Source organism: Oryx dammah, unplaced genomic scaffold (assembly GCF_014754425.2).
Source record: "Oryx dammah isolate SB20612 unplaced genomic scaffold, SCBI_Odam_1.1 HiC_scaffold_29, whole genome shotgun sequence".
Taxonomy (NCBI): domain Eukaryota; kingdom Metazoa; phylum Chordata; class Mammalia; order Artiodactyla; family Bovidae; genus Oryx; species Oryx dammah.
The window spans coordinates 1,005,138-1,023,089 of record NW_024070213.1 but is presented as its reverse complement, the minus strand read 5'-3'; positions in this window follow the sequence as shown (position 1 = coordinate 1,023,089).

Sequence of the window (17,952 nt, the reverse complement as noted above, 5' to 3'; positions counted from 1 at the left end):
ATCTCTGAGCTCAGGGAAGACGAAAGCAAGAGAGGCAGACAGCACAAAAGCCGATTTCCACCTTGAGCTTACTCGTGAACTTGAACTTCAAATGTCTGGCCTTTTGAAGAAAAGAAGGCAAAGCCCAGAACCTTCCCAAGATGGGAACACTCTGAGGACCCACCCCAGGGGCAGTGAGCACACAGGTGAAGCACAGACACGCCTGCTGCCCACCCCAGAGACAGCGTGGGAAAGCACTAGTCTCTGAACTGGCACTCGGAGGGAAAAACATCCTCTAAGCTTTGTTAACAAAAAGCTGCTCAGACACGGAGTAACAACCCACGTTCATACATTCATGGTCCAAATAAAATGCCACCTGAGCCTTCCACGTAAAGAGGTCCTAGACAGTACCACTGTCCGGATCCTGAAAGGATCAAATCCAGATCCCCTCTGAAGCAGCTACTTACACCCCAAGACTTAGAAAGACTCCCCAGGGAAAGAACAATGCACCATTCCCTCTGAAAGAAATCATGGAATAAATAAAGAAACAGGACACAATGAAGGAAGAGATGGCAGAAAAAAGAATGAAAAGAAAATAAAGGAAATAAAAATGCATAAAAAGCCCAAACCAGTAACGTGTTCCAAGAAGCAGAGAGAAACCAATGAAGGTGAACAATGAGAAGCAGACTTTCCAATAAAGCAAACACAACTTCCACAAGCGAAAAATATAATTGTCGAAATTAATAATTCAGTGGATAGATTTAATACCTGATTAGACAGCATTGGAAAGGAGGAGGAATTAATAAGCTCGGAGTTATGTAAGAATAAATTATACCAAAAAAGCATCCAGAAAGACCAAGAGATGGAGACAAAGAAAGAGAGGTCAATGCGTGAACAGTGAGATCATCTCACATTCACCTCATCTGCTCCAGAAAGAGATGGAGACAGACGAATGAAAGAGATGATGTTTTTAAGGAGAATGGCTGACAATTTTTTTAAATAAAAAGCAATTAAAGATATCATTGACTCAAGAAGGCCAATTAACTCCATTTGGAATAAATCTGAACAAAATTTATGCACAGAAACATCATAGTGAAATTCCATGGTGGCTCAGACGGTAAAGTGTCTGCCTGCAATGCGGGAGACCTGGGTTCGATTCCTGGGTTGGGAAGATCCCCTGGAGAAGGAAATGGCAATCCACTCCAGCACTCTTGCCTGGAAAACTCCATGGACGGAGGAGCCTGATAGGCTACAGTCCATGGGGTTGCAAACAGTCGGATACGACTGAGCAACTTCACTTCAAAGAACATGTATAAGGTAGTTGGGAAAAAAGAGAGATCACCTTCAAAGGATGACATCTAACCTGAAAGAGGACTTACCAGCCCCAACAGTCGAAGCAAGGAGACACCTAAGGAGATCTACAGTGTGTTGAGGTGAAACAACCCAACCCGGAAGTCTATACCTGGAAATAACCTCTTTCAGCAACACCAGTGAAATACAGCCTTTTCAGAAACCAAACACAGAGATGGTCTGCACCGAAAGGCTCCATCTAAAAGAAATTAAGTATATACTTCACACGGAAGAACAGAAGTACTAAAAGGTCTAGAATGAAAAGAGGGATGAGGCAGAAAGAAACGACAAATGTGAGATAAACTGTGAATAGACTGAATAATTGTGAAAAACTGTGATAATCTGTGTTACCAAAACAGAAATGTTGAACTCATTACAATTATGCTAAACAAGTTATAGAGAGATGATTAGGGTATTCTGGGGTCTTTGTAATACATGGTGGTGGTGGTGGTGGGTTAGTCGCTAAGTCGTGTCCAACTCTTGTGACCCCAAGGGCTATAGCTCGCCAGGCTCCTCGGTCCATGGGATTCTCCAGGCAAGAATACTGGAGTGGGTTGCCATTTCCTTCTCCAGGGGATCGTCCCGACCGAGGAATTGAACCCAGGTCTCCTTCACTGCAGGCAGAGACTTTACCAACTGAACTATGAGGAAAGCCCCTTTGTAATACACGGAGAAGGTATTTTGCGTTAATATTTGATGAATTAAACATAAAGGTGATAACAGTTCAGTTCAGTCGCTCAGTCGTGTTCAACTCTTTTCCACCCCATGGGCTGCAGCACGCCAGGCCTCCCTGTCCATCACCAACTCCCAGAGCTTACTCAAACTCATGTCCATTGAGTCAGTGATGCCATCCATCCATCTAGTCCTCTGTCATCCCCTTCTCCTCCTGCCTTCAATCCTTCCCAGCATCAGGCTTTTTTCTAAGGAGTCAGTTCTTCACATCAGGTGGTCAAAGTACTGGAGCTTCAGCATCAGTCCTTCCAATGAATATTCAGGACTGATTTCCTTTAGGATGGACTGGCTGGATCTCCTTGCAGCCCAAGGGACTCTCAAGAATCTTCTCCAACACCACAGTTCAAAAGCATCAATTCTTTGGCGCTCAGCTTTCTTTATGGTCCAATTCTCACATCCATACATGACTGCTAGAAAAACCATAGCTTTGACTAGACAGACTTTTGTCAGCAAAATAATGTCTCTGTTTTTAATATGCTGTTTAAGTTTATCATAGATTTTCTTCCAAGGAGCAAACATCTTTTAATTTCATGGCTGCAGTCACCACCTGCAGTGATTTTGGAGCCCAAGAAAATAAAGTCTTTGTGGACTAATAACTAAAATAATAGAAACATACTGTACTTTCTCTGAACTGTCAGAGAAAAATTTTAAAGCGAAAAAAGTGTCAGTGCAGGATAAAAGAAATGAGAGACAAAATAACAAAGAAAGATCAAGATAAGAACACAACATGAGAGTAATTACAAACCTAGATATACCACTGATTAAAACAAGTGTACATAGAATTAAAGTTCACTTAAAAGGCAAAGACCAACAGATAAACTCTAATAAAATCTAACTATACTGAATTGCAAGTGAAAGAAAACCATAAGGTCATAAAAAGATTGAAAGATAAATGTATGTGTAGTTAGTCTAATTGGACCTCCCTGTAGCTCAAACAATAAAGAATCTGCCTGCGATGCAGGAGACCAGCATTCAATCCCTGGGTTGGGAAGATCCCCTGGAGAAGGGCATGGCAACCCACTCCAGTATTCTGGCCTGGAGAATTCCACGGACTGAGGAGCCTGGCGGGCTACCGTCCTTGGGGTCACAGAGAGTCAGACACGCCTGAGAGACTAGGGCACACACACAGTCTATTATATTAATATTAGAATCAAGGGGACTCCCCTGGCAGTCCAATGAGCCCTTCCAATGCAGGGGACTTGGGTTCAATCCCTGACGGGGGATCTAAGATCCCCCTTGGGGCACCTAAGCACCAGCACCACAGCTACAGAGCTCATGAGCCGTGGAGCCTGCGTGCCACCCCTAGAGAGAGGGCCGAGCCTCGCAACGAAGAGTCTGCACGCCTCAACGAAGAGTCCATGTGCCGCTACCAAGACCTGACCAGCCAGGATTAAAACAGACAACATGAGCAGATGTGGCTGCTGTGTCTGCCATTTAAATTAAAAAAAAAAAAAATCAAATCCACTACAAGTCAAAGCCATTGCAAGAGATAAGGAGAGTGAGCATATTATGTTAAATGTTAATTCATCAAGAAGTCACATGTGAACTTTTGTACACACCTCATAATGGGGCATCAAACTGTGTAAGAAAATATTGACACACAGTCATAGTAACATCAGGGCTTCCCTGGTGGCGCAGAGGGTAAAGCGTCCGCCTGCAATGCAGGAAACATGGGTTCCATCCCTGAGTCGGGAAGATCCCCTGGAGAAGGAAATAGCAACCCACTCCAGTATTCTTGCCTGGAGAATCCCGTGGACGGAGGAGCCTAGCAGGCTATAGTCCACGGGGTCACAAAGAGTGGGACACGACTGAGCGGCTTCACTTCATAGTAACATCACTCTCAGTAACTGACAGTACAAGCAGAGAAATAATCTGTGTGAAAATAAAAGATCTGAAGAACACAAGGAACAAAACAGTGAATATTATGCATTGTTCTCATTATTTCAAAGCACATCAAGGATATTGATGAAAGTAGGTCCCCCCCAAAAAACTCCCAAATTTGAGAAATCTAGACGTTCAAGAAATTTAAGGAGCCACAAGCAGGATAAATAAAAACGAAGCACCAACAAGGCACATCAAAATCAAATAACTTAAACCAAAGGGCAAACAATCTTGAAAATACCCAGAAGAAACTGCTACATTTCATTCAGAGGAACAACTGTATAAGTGACAGCTGACTTTTCATCAGAACCGTCAAGGACCAGGAAGCAATGGAAATATACCTTTAAAGGGAAAAATGTCAACACAAAAATCTATATATAAATAAAATGAGTTTCACAAGTGAAGGTGAAGATTTTTTATATAAATCAAAATTGAGCAAGTTAAATACAAGTAGGTCTTCCATACAAGAAATGATGTTGATGGACAACTCAGATCTATACAAAGACCCATACAAAAGAAAACTAATAAAAAGGATAAAAAGTGAATAAATAGAACACGCGTATTATTTATAAAGGTACTTATATATGTGTCTCTGGAACATCTCCTGGTGGCTCAGCTGGTAAATAATCCACCTGCAATGTGGGAGACCTGGGTTCGATCCCTGGGTTGGGAAGGTCCCCTGGAGAAGGGAACAGCTACCCACTCCAGTATTCTGGTCTGGAGAATTTCATGGGCTGTATAGTCAGTCCATGGGGTCGAGAAAAGAGTCGGATGCAACTGAGCGACTTTCACTTTCACAGGAGCCTCTCCAGCTCAGTGACTGCCATTTCCTGCTCCAGGGGATCTTCCCCACCCGGGGACTGAGCCCAAATCTGCTGCACTGCAGGCAGATTCTTTATCTCTGAGCCACCAGGGAAGTCCCCAGCATAGCATCATGCATACGTGTGAAGTTGCTTCAGTCATATCCCACTCTTTGCGATCCTATGGCCTCTAGCCTGCAAGCTCCTGTGTCCATAGATTCTGCAAACGGGAACACTGGAGTGGGTTGCCATGCCCTCCTCCAGGGGACCTTCGCGCGCCAGGGACTTCACCTGCATCCTTTATGCCTCCTCCACTGGCAGGTGGACTCTTCACCACTAGTGCTGAAGAGGAAAAGGTAGAATTTGACATGACCTCCTTCTCCTTCTGCCTCTGTAACTCAGCTTGCCCCTTGCAACGTCTAGATCACGTAGGTCACCTAGTCTCAGAAGGTGGGGACTTGCAATACTAAGAAGTGGAGTTTATCTCACTCACCCTTGTCCTACTCTTTGCAGTCGCCCAGCCCCTGCAAGCCTGCTTAATCATGCCTGTCTGTGTAAAGACCAGGCATGCCCCTCCCCGTCTTGACCACTGTTCCTGTGCTTTCAAAACCCCTAAGTTTAAACCAGCCTGTTAACAGCTAGTGTTGCCCACTACAGTCTCTCTATAAAAATCTGTAATCCCTTTGTTTGGGGCTCAGAACTTGGAGTGTGAACTCCTCTGGGCCCACCGGCGTAATAAACCTGAGCTCTCCAACTCTCCGAGTGTGGGGCTTGGTTTCCTGAGTACTGGTTTCTGCAACAGCACCACCTGGGAAGCCCCCTGCATAGTATATTGACATATAAAAATATATACTCTTACCTTAATTCATTTAAAAGAGATAGAATAGTTTAAAGCAAAAAAGTTTATGTAAAGCAAGAGAGTTCCAGAAAAACATCTACTTCTGCATTACTGACTACACCAAAGCCTTTGACTGTGTGGATCACAATAAACTGTGGAAAATTATGAAAGAGATGGGAATACCAGACCACCTGACCTGCCTCCTGAGAAACCTGTATGCAGGTCAGGAAACAACAGTTAGAACTGGACATGGAACAACAGACTGGTTCCAAATCAAGAAAGGAGTACATCGAGGCTGCATATTGTCACCCTGCTTATTTAACTTCTATGCAGAGTACATCATGAGAAACGCTGGGCTGGATGAAGCACAAGCTGGAATCAAGATTGCCAGGAGAAATATCAATAACCCCAGATATGCAGATGACACCACCCTTATGGCAGAAAGTGAAGAGGAACTAACGAGCTTCTTGATGAAAGTGAAAGAGGAGAGTGAAAAAGTTGGCTTAAAGCTCAACATTCAGAAAACAAAGATCAAGGCATCTTAGTTATTTGCCATCACTTCACGGAAAATAGATGGAGAAACAATGGAAACAGTGGCAGACTGTTATTTGGGGGGAGGGGCTCTAAAATCACTGCAGATGGTGACTGCAGCCATGAAATTAAAAGATGATTACTGCTTGGAAGAAAAGCTATGACCAACCTAGACAGCATATTAAAAAGCAGAGACATTACTTTGCTGACAAAGGTCCATCTAGTCAAAGCTATGGTATTTCCAGTGGTCATGTATGGATGTGAAAGTTGGACCATAAAGAAAGCTGAACACCAAAGAGTTGATGCTTTTCAACTGTGGTGTTGGAGAAGACTCTTGAGAGTCCCTTGAACTACAAGGAGATCCAACCGGTCCATCCTAAAGGAAATCAGTCCTGAATGTTCATTGGAAGGACTGATGCTGAAGCTGAAGCCCCAGTACTTTGTTCACCTGATGCCGAGAACTGACTCCTTGGAAAAGACCCTGATGCTGAGAAAGATTTAAGACAGGAGGAGAAGGGGATGACAGAGGATGAAATGTTGGATGGCATCACCAATTCGATGGACATGAATTTGAGGAAGCTCTGGGAATTTGTGATGGACAGGGAGGCCTGACATGCTGCAGTCCATGGGATCACCAAGAGCTGGACACCACTGAGTGACTGAACTGGACTGAATTATAACCTGTGTGGAGGTAGTAAGTCAAAATAGCACAAAGAACTATACTGTTACAATTTCCTATATTCTACAAGAAGTAATATCATGTAAACTCTAGGCAGATTATGATAAGTTTAAAAGGCAAATGTAGAGTAATCATTTAACATTATGCAAAACAGGTGCAAAAATCACAAGAAAAGAATCAAAAGGGCCAGGGGAATAAAAGAAGATCACACAGATAAAACAGGAAAAATAAAAACTGTCTGAATGCACAGATGCCATGATTATTAACATAGAAAACCCCAAGGAATCCAAAAATTTAGTAAAATTAGCAAGTGAATTATTTATCCAGACCTCAGGATGTAAGTCAATATACGAAGATAATTATATTTTTATACACGAAGCTAAGCTAGATGTTAGTCACTCAGTCTTGTCTGACTATGCGACCCCCGTGGACTGCGGCCCGCCAGGCTCCTCTGTCCCTGGGATTCTCCAGGCAAGAACACTGGAGTGGGTTGCCATGTCCTTCTCCAAGGGATCTTCTGGACCCAGGGATCAAACCCAGGTCTCCTGCATTACAGGCAGATTCTTTAACCACCTGAGCCACCAGGGAAGCCTTTTTATATGCTAGCATTTAGAAATCAGAGAAAACCTTTTAAAAGCAAACTCTATTCACAATAATGTCAAAAAGAAACATGGAGTTCTTAGGAACAGATTAACAAGAAGCTGCAAAAGTACTCTGAACGCTACAAAGTCTAGTGAGAGAAACTAAATAAATAAATGAGGGGAGTTTTTGGATTGGGTGGTTAAATATTTTTAAGATGTCAGTTTTCCCTAAATTGACGTCTAGATTCAATACAGTCACAAGTAGACTCTCAGCACCATTTTTTAAAAATCAAAATCTTGTCTCTAAAACTTCTATGAATTTTACAGAATCTAGAAAAGCCAAAGAGTATAAAGACCAATACTGGGACTTACATATGCTGAATTTAGGGTTTACAGTAACCTAAAGTAAATAAGTTGTAAAGATAAGGATGGACAAATAGATCAACAGAACAGAGTAGAGTCCAGAAATAGACTGACAAGTACAGGGTCAACTGACTTCTTCAGCAGAAGCATCAAAGCCGTTCATTGAGGAAAGAAAATATCTCCAAGATGTCATGGATGTCCACGTGGAAGATGTAAAAAGGTCTGGCATGCAAGCTGCTTTGAAGTCACAGATCTCACCTTGCGCAACAAGAGAAAACCAAAAGCTGACCCTGACTGAAAAGAAATTACCCTTCTTAGACGCAAAGAGAAAAAAGAATGAAGGGGGAAAAAAAAACCAGAATATCCAATAACTGTGAGGCAGTCGTAAAAGATGTGATACGGGTTCAGCTGCCAAAGGAAATATACAGTATTTGACACAATGACTGAGAACTTTCCAAAAGTAATGACAGACACCAAACCACAGACTCAGGAATCTCAGAGAACCCCAAGCAGGATAAATACCCCAAAATCCAGACCAAACTGCAGAAAATCAAAGAAAAAGAGAAAATCTTGAAAGAAGCCAAATTTAGGGAATGTGGGAGTGTACGGATAAATGTTACATCAGACTTCGCTTCAAAATATTCCAAGTGAGAAGAGAGTGAAGTGAAATATTGTGAATGTTGGGGGGGCGGGAGTGGAGTACCCCAGTGTTGCTATCACTGAGTCTCATCCGACTCTTCGTGGCACCACGGGCTTCAGCACACCAGAGGTCCTTGTCCTTCACTAGCTTCTGGAGTTTCCTCAGGTTTGCATCCATGGAGTCGGTGATGCCACCCAACCATCTCATCCTCTGCTGCCCACTTCTCCTTTTGCCCTCAACCTTTCCCATCATCTGGGTCTTTTCCAATGAGCTGGCTCTCTGCATCAGGTGTCCAAAGTATTGGAGTTTCAGCTTCAGCATCAGTCCTTCCAATGAATATTCAGGGTTGATTTTCTTTAGAATTGACTGGTTTGATTTCCTTGCTGTCCAAGGGATTCTCAAGAGTCTTCTTCAGCACCACAATTCAAAAACATCGATTCTTCTGTGCTCAACCTTCTCTCTGGTCCAACTCTCACATCCGTGCATGACTACTGGCAAAACCATAGCTTTGCCTACTGGTAGGTGAAGTGATGGCTCTGCTTTTTAATATGCTGTCTAGGTTTGTCACGGTCTTACTTTCAAGTAGCAAGTGTCTTTCAATTTCATGACTGCAGTCACCATCCATAGTGATTTTGGAGCTCAAGAAAATACAATCTGTCACTGCTTCCACAGTTTCCCCTTCTATTAGCCATCGGGTGACGAGACTGGATGCCATGATCTTAGTTTTTTGAATGTTGATTTTAAAGCCAGCTTTTTCATTCTCCTCTTTCACTCTCATCAAAAGCTCTTAGTTGCTCTTCGCTTTCTGCCATAAGGTGGTGTCATCTGCATATCTGAGGTTGTTGATATTTCTCCCTACAATCTTGACCAGCTGGTGATTCATCCAGCCTGGCATTTCACATGGTGTACTCTCCATATAAGATTTAAAAACAGGGTGACAAGATAAAGCCTCATCTTACTCGTCTTAACTGGGAAAGTGAAAGTAAAAGTTGCTCAATCGTGTCCAACTCACTGGAGTGAGTACCCTTTCTTTTCTCTAGGGGATCTTCCCAACCAAGGGATCGAACCCAGGTCTGCTGCATTGCAGGTGGATTCTTCACCAGCTGAGCCACCAAGGAAGCCCATTAATTGAGAAAGGAGTTCCCAATTTTGAATCAGTCAGTTACTGCATGTAAGCTTCTAACTGTTGCTTCTGGACCCACAAACAGGTTTCGCAGGAGACAGATAAGGTGGTTTGGTATTCCTGTCTCTTTAAGAACTTTCCACAGTTTGTTGTGATCCATGCAGTCAAAGATTTTAGCATTGCCAATGAAGCAAAAGTAGATGTTTTTCTGAAATTTCCTTTTCTGTGTGACCCAATAGATGTTGGCAATTTGATCTCTGGTTTCTCTTCCTTTTCTAAATCCAGCTTGTATATTGGAAGTCCTTGGTTCACATATTGCTGAAGCCTAGCTTGAAGAATTTTGTACATTACCTTACTAGCATGCAAAATGAGAGCAATTATATGGTAGTTTGAACATTCTTTAGCCTTTCCCTTCTTTAGGATTAGAATGAAAACTGACCTTTCCCAGTCCTGTGGCCACTGCTGAGTTTTCCAAATTTGCTGGCATATTGAGTGCAGCACTTTAACAGCATCATCTTTTAGGATTTGAAATAGCTCAGCTGGAATTCCATCACCTCCCTAGTTTTGCTCATAGCAATGCTTCTTAAGGCCCACTTGACCTCACATTCCAGGATGTATGGCTCTGAGTGCGCGACCACACCATCATGGTTATCTGAGTCCTTAAGACTTTTTTTGTCTTAAGAAGCCAGTTATTCCGTGTATTCTTGCCACCTTTTCTTAACCTCTTCTGCTTCAGTCAGTATGCTTCACTTAATATTTCTGTCCTTTATCATGCTCATCTTTGCATGAAATGTTCCCTTGGCATTTCTAATTTTCTTGAAGAGATCTCTAGTCTTTCCCATTCTATTGTTTTCCTCTAGTTCTTTGCATGGTTCACTTAAGAAGGTCTTCTTATCTCTCCCTGCTCTTCTCTGGAACCCTGCATTTAGTTGGATATATCTTTCCCTTTCTCCCTTCCTTTCCACTTCTCTTCTTTCCTCAGCTATTTGTGAAGCCTCATCAGACAACCACTCTGTCGTCCTGCGTTTCTTTTTCTTTGGGATGATTTTGATCCCTGCCTCCTGTGCAATGTTACGAATCTCTGTCCATAGGTCTTCAGGCACTCTGTCTGCTAGATCCAGGCCCTTGAATCGGTTTTGCTCTTCCACTGTGTAATCGTAAGGGATTTGGTTTTGGTCATACCTGAGTGGAGGGCCTAGTGGTTTTCCCTGCTTTCTTCAATTTAAGCCCGAATTTTTTGTAATAAGGAGCTCATGATCTGAGCCAGTCAGGTCCAGGTCTTGTTTACAGAGCTTCTCCAGTTTTGGATCCAAGAAGTATAATCAATCTGATTTTGATATTGACAATTTGGCAATATCCATATGTAGAGTCTTCTCTTGTGCTGTGGGAAAGTGTGTTTGTTATGACCAGTTCATTCTCTTGGCAAAACTCTGCTAACCTTTGCCCTGCTTCATTCTGTATCCAAGGCCAAACCTTCCTGTTAATTCAGGTACCTCTCGACTTCCTACTTTTGCATCCAGTCCTCTAATGAGGAAAAGGACTTATTTCATTGTTGTTTGTTCTAGAAGGTGTTGTGTGTCTTCATAGAACTGGCCAACTTCAGCTTCTTCAGGACATAGACTTGGATTACTGTGATGTTGAATGGTTTGCCTTGAAAAGCAACCAAGATCATTCTGTCATTTTGAGATTGCACCCAAGTACTGCGTTTCAGACTCTTGTTGACTATGCGGGCTACTCCATTTTTTTCTAAGGGATTCTTGCCCACAGTAGTAGATGTAATGGTCATCTGAATTAAATTTGCCCATTCCCATTCATTTTAGTTCACTGATTCCTAAGATGTTGATATTCACGCTTGCCTTCTTCCTGCTTGACTATGTCAAATTTACCTTGATTCATGGATGTAACATTCCAGGTTCCTATGAAGTATTGTTTTTTACAGCATCAGACTTTACTTTCACCACCAGATACATCCACAACGGATTGTCCTTTCCACTTTGGCCTAGCCTCTTCATTTTTTTCTGGAGCTGTTTCTCTGTTCTTCCCCAGTAGCCTGTTGGACACCTTCCGACCTAGGGGGCTCATCCTCTTCATGAATCACAGCCCTGTCATAGCAAAGGGGCTTGCATAACTCAAGGAAGCTATGAGCCATGCTCTGCAGGGCCATCCAAGATGGATAGGTCATGATGGAGAGTTCTGACAAACGTTGTCCACTAAAGGAGGGAATGGTAAACCACTCCAGTATTCTTGCCTTGAGAACCCCATGAACTGTATGAAAAGGAATTCAATATCTAGTAAAATTAGTTTTTAAAGTAAAGGAGAAATAAAGACTTTATCAAATATGCAAAAACTGAATGAATTTATTGCTAGTAGACCTGCCTTACAAGACAATTTTAAAGGTCTTCAGAGACGGGAAAAGTTACATCAGTCAGAAACTTGGATCTACATAAAGGACCTTACAGAAGGAATGAATGAAGGCAAGATGAGCTATTATTTCCTTATTTTTTCATGGTTTTAATTGAGGTACCAAAATAATAATAGCAACCATATAAGAATAGTTCCAATACCTTGGCCACCTGATGCAAAGGGCAGACTCACTGGAAAAGACCCTGATGCCAGGAAAGACTGCGGTCAGAAGAGCATGACAGAGGACGTGATGGTGGGATGGCTTCCCCGACTCGGTAGGTATGAGTTTGAGGAAACTCCGGGAGACGGTGAGAGACAGGGAAGCCTGGCACGCTGCAGTCCACGGCGTTAGAAAGAGCTGCACGTGACTGAGCGAGTCGCTGGTTATGGCTTCTGGAGAAGCAGAATGAACGACAGCAATGCTACCAGGGGCAGGAGGGCAGAGCCAAAGACGCGGTCCTAAGGGGTCTGTACTCTGTGGCGTGGACTTGGGCTACCTGTGGCGCACTGTAAGCTCTAAACAGTGTTCCTAAATTATGACTGATCTGCTGAGAGAGAGGAGAAAGTCTTAGTCGCTCAGTCGTGTCCGACTCTCTGCGACCCCACAGACTAGAGCCCACCAGGCTCCTCTGTCTGTGGGATTCTCCAAGCAAGAATACTGCAGTGGGTTGCCATTCCCTTCTCCAGGGGATTTTCCTGACCCAAAGACTGAACCCAGGTCCCTTGCATTACAGCCAGATTCTTTGCCGCCCAAGCTATCAGGGAAGCACACTTAGGAGAAAGAGGAGTCGTATAAAATGCTCAATTAAAAGCAGAGCCTGCAGGAAAAGAGTGGAATACAAGAAGAAGAAAGAAAGAATAAAGACAACCACAAAAAACAGGAACGGGGACGGGAGATATTGCTCCAAGCAATATAACCACTTTACTCCAGGTAAAATAATCACTTCAAACATCAACAGTCTAATATACCAACTATACAACAGATACTGTCAGAGTGGATTTTTAAAAAGAATAAGAGGAAGAAAAGACCCAATTATAGGTGGTCTATAAGAAACTCAGTTCACATATAAACACACAGATGGATTAAACGTGAAGGAACAGAGAGGCCACGCTCACACTGATCAGAAGAAAACTGAGGTTGGTGTGTTAATTTCAGACAGAACAGACTTCATAGCAGGAAAGCTATCTCAGACAAAGAGAGACATCGTGTCACCGAGCGGTCAGTTCTCCAGGAAGCCTTGACAATCTCTAATATATATGCATCTAACCCAAAGCCTCAAAATACATGAGACAGAATCTGAGAGAACTTCAAGGACAAACAGGGAAAAAAATAGCATTCATCCTTATCTCACATCATACACGACAATTAATTAGTGATGGATCACAGACTTAAACATTAAAAAAAAAATCTGTAAAGCTTTGAGACAAAGCAGAGTAGAAAATCATCAAGATCTGAGGATAAGCAAAGATTTCTTACAAAGGACATAGACAGCAATTGCCGTAAAAGATAACACTGATGAAGGGGAAATTGTTGAAATGATGCACTTCTGCTCATCAAAAGACACTGCTAAGAAAACGAACCAGCCCGCAGACAATTGGAGAAAATACCTGTTAAATACAGATCTCTCAAAGGATGTGAATCTGAATCGGGCAAAGAACACACACTTCTCAATAGCAAGAGAAAAAAGACAAGTAACCCAATGAAAAATGGGCAAAGGGCTTCAAAAGTCCCTTTACACAGGAAGCTATACAAACGGCCAATGGATGTTTAAAAAAAAAAAAAATGCTTCGAATCCTTATGACTCACTGGGGAGACGCAAGTTAAAACTACAGTGAGTTACCCTGACACCTTCACTAGCGAAATATAAGGAGAGCGGAACAGCCGATACTGATGAGGACTTGAAGCAAGGGAACTTCCCTCCATCACCGACAGGCATGCGAGATGCCAAAGCTACCGTGGAAAGTGGTTCAGACGTTTCTTACAGCGTTAAGGGTGTTGGCCCAGCATTTCCACAGACAGGCACACACCCAAGGGTCATGGAGACAAGTGTCCACAAAAGACTTTGCCCTCCAGGGCTCCGAGCTGTTTCCTCCACAATCGGTAATTGTCCATCCACTGGAATTGTCCACCAACAGCAGAACAGATAAAAATTTCAATCTACAAGTATGACGGGTCTGTAGGATGCGGAGCAAGAAGAAATATTTACACACCACTGGGTGTGTGTGGGGGGGTGGATATTGGAACAGTCGCTTTGGAAAATAACTTGTCAAGTAAAGTGAATTTGAGCATGATTTATGTTCAGGCAATTCCATGTCTCGGTTTAAGATCTCGCATATATTCAAGGAAGTTCATAGCTTCCCAATCCAGGAGAGCATAAAACTAGAAAACTGGAAACAGCCCAGATGTCCATCAATCAGAGAATAAATAACTGAAATATGTTTATGTATTCATGCAAAGGAGCCCCCTGTGCCAATGAATAGGAACGCATCTCAGTGGCAAGAGGCAGAAGCACCGTTTTGTCAGGAGCATAATCTTACCTTAAAAACATACCATGTCTTGGAAATGATTCCATTCAACACAGTCTGATCCTGTTTCATACAATACAGAAATGTGCAAAAGTGTGTAAGACGTTATAACTCTATGGGCAAATTCACAAGAAAAGTGAGCAGAGTCAAGGGGAAAGCACAGCATTCAGGACGTTTTCTGGGGCTAACGAAAGGGGAGGGGTGGAGGATGCCTCGGGGACTTTGAAGGGGACAGCGGTCTCTCACCCCAGGTGGGGAGACAAGCGCGCTGGTTATATTACTGTAGACGCCACGGACGCGGGCTGGAAGTCCTCCTGGTGCGATAAAAATGAGTTTGAAAGAACCTGCCCTGCTTGGGACCCCTCTTCTCGGCAGTGAGAGTGCCTCTGCTTATTGAGCAGACTGGGGGTGGGGACCCATTCCCCCTGACCCCGTCTGGAGCAGGAGCGGGCCCGCCCGTGGAGCCGCCACACTCGGGAAGATGCTGAGGGGTGGCGCCTGGGGTCTCGGGCGCCTCGAGGACTGTTAGCGCCAGGGCTCCTAACAACCACTACCTGTTCAATTCTGGCCCACGTGGTCCAGGTGGCGCTAGGGGTGGCCACCTACCAAAGCCAGAGACGCAGGAGGCCCGGGTTCAGTCCCTGGGTCGGGAAGATCCCCTGGAGGAGGAAATGGCACCCACCCCAGTACTGTTGCCTGAGAGATCCCGCAGACAAGGGAGCCTGGTGGGCTGTGGTCCAGGGGACCGTGCAGAGTCGGACAAGACTGACTGAGCACCACAAGCAGGTCAGGGCTGCTCGGGGCAGGGACCCCCTGGCTGCACCCCTGGTCCAGTCCGCCCTCCGCTCTCACCCTCTGTGCTGCAGAGCAAGTGCGCCTTCGTCCTCCAAAGGCAGGAGCCCAGGAGGACGCACCTCAGGGCGCTGGGCCCACCTCCACCGTGTTCGCTCGCACTCCACTGGCCAAAGCCAGGCAGGCGTCCAAGCCAGTAAGCACAGGGTGAGAGCATGCACTGCCCGCCGGGGAGACACCCTGCCAAGTCACAGGGCAAAGAGGGAGGAAACGAAAGAAACGGCAAAAAGTTTGTAACGACAAACCGCGCGCTGCCCTGCGCCTACAGGGAAGGGAAGCAGACCGACAAAGAGCATCCGGGACGGAGGTGTGCAAGGGGGTGGGCAGCGGGGGAGAGACGGGATCACTTGGCCTCCATCTCGGCTTAGGGTGGGGGTGGACTCCTTGCCCCCTGCTGGTAGACCGCGGAGCCCACGTTCTACGGACTCCAAGCCACATATGCATGTATGGAGCACCTGTTGTATGGCAGAACCTGTACTTAACATGTGTGGCACCACACCACCCAGGCCTCAGCCTCCCACACGATGCCACCGCCCCACCTGCCAGATGCCCACACACTGCCCGCCTTGAGCCTTCCCCATAAACACCTGCTCAGCACCATTGCTGTCTCTGTGACTCGGCTCCTCGAGGTCCGCCAAAGGCCAGCTGATCAGTTCCCCTTCGACTGCAAGTCTCACTCACTCATTTAACAGGAATTTGAGCACCTATGAAGTGTCAGCTCTTATTCTGAACCCTGGAAAAGTCTGCAGAGACAGACCTGACTCCAGTCACAGGCTCCACAATTCTACTGAGCACAGGATTGGGGAGGCACGTGGTTCTGTATTCTCGGAGTGCAGGCAGGCACACGCCCCTGAGCCGCCAGGGTTCAGCTCAGGTCATGATTTGCCACAAGTGAAATCCCCAGCAGCTCTGGGTCTCCAGGAACCTTGGGAAGAGCAGACGAGGGGCCTGGTAGTCCCTGACCCCTTTCTCCACCCTGGGGCTGGGGAGCCCACGTGGATTTCTCTGAACCCTCCTCCCCCGTCTGAGAACTTGGCCTCCAGTCTTAGAGGGGTCCTGAAGCATGACTGATTCCTCATGTTAATCCGAGGGTGTTCTCCCAAGGGGCGCCTGGAGTCCAGCGTCTCTGCGTCAAATGCACAAGACTGAACCTTTCTCCCACCTGCTGGGGATTTCTGAACCTGCCGTCTATTCTCAGCTTCATCATGATGACCCTTTCTGAGGAACATTCAATCTTGTCCTGGACTCCAAGTGAGACCTCCGGGCCAGGGGCTGTCCATCTAGGTGGGAATGGACGGTGGAGTGGGGAGGGGCGGGGAGGGGGAGAGGGTCCCAAGGGAAGGTCCCACTGGGTTCCACCGTCACCCCCCAGCACCGAGGAGTGAACGGCAGGGGAAGGTCAGTGGGCGGAGTTCCCCAGAGGACTTAGGCGTCACATTTACATTGCAGCGTCCGTGAAAATTTCCCATTCAAATCAGCCACGCACCTCGCCTTCACTGTAAACTTGTCTAGATTTAAAAAGAGAGAGAGGGTCAAGGTGTATCATGTTATCTCCATATATTGACTCGTTTCGGATTTGCATTAAGAATCAGACGCTGATCTTGTCTCATCTAAGGCCCTCAACCTGTCTGGAGTATGAAGGGTACACAGTCACCCACGATGCCCAGCTCCCAGAGTCAAAGGCACTGCCTCAGGGACCCAGGACTGACCACACACCTGAGCCCCAAAAGCTGCGAGAGACGGGAGTGACCCTCCCTTGGAGCCTTGAGCTGAAGTGCGGCTGCCAGGCACCCTGGTCAAAGACTTCCAGCCTCCAGAATGTGGCAGAATGAATTCCTAGCGTTCAAGCCACCCAGCCTGTGTTAGTTTGTTAGGAAACTGTCAGAATCTCCTTGCAGAGGGGTGGAGGGGGGGTGGCGGGGATGAGGGGCAGCCGAGCCCAGGAGCGAGCCCCCCGCAGCGCTGCCCTGGGGCCTTCCAGGGCGGTCATCCTGGGTCCGAGAGTCCTGCTGTCCTGGTGGGTTCCTCCTCGGGGCCCTGGGACTCCATTTACAGAACAAAACTCTCCTCTTTCAAATAAACGTACCTCTGGTTCTAGAAGGAAGCTGGTCTCAGGAAAGTGGCTTCAGTCAGGACCACACCTCAGCCTGGCCTTTGCCCCCAGAAAAAGGGGGTCCCCCAGGCCTTCGCCCCTCCTCACCCCAGGCCCTGCATCCATGAGCTCCGAAGGAAGGCAGGCAGCCGGAAGGACCACACGCTCCCTTGGAATGCCTCCCTGTTGGCACATGCCACCTGTATCCAGGCCCCCGCGGCCGCCCAGGAAGGACTGAGGAGCCAGAGGCCCAGTGGCGCCCAGCTGAGAGAGGCGGGGGTGCAGCGCCCACAGGTCAGCTCATGGCGGAGGGGGCCGAGCTACAGCAGCCGCCTGTCTGGCTTCACCCACTACCCCCATGGTCTGTTAGCAGATTGACCTGACCTTAGAAGGAACAACATCCATCAGATACAGACGAGAGACACGGAGACCCAGACAGAGGTGAAAAGGGACACAGAGACAGATACAGAGCAGGGCCCGGGGCCACCTGATCATGGTTCCAGGGAAGAGGGTAAGGGGCCCTGCCTGAGGGGCTGGCCCCAGGGTGGGCTCTGCCTGGGGACCCCCCGAGGGACCGGCCCC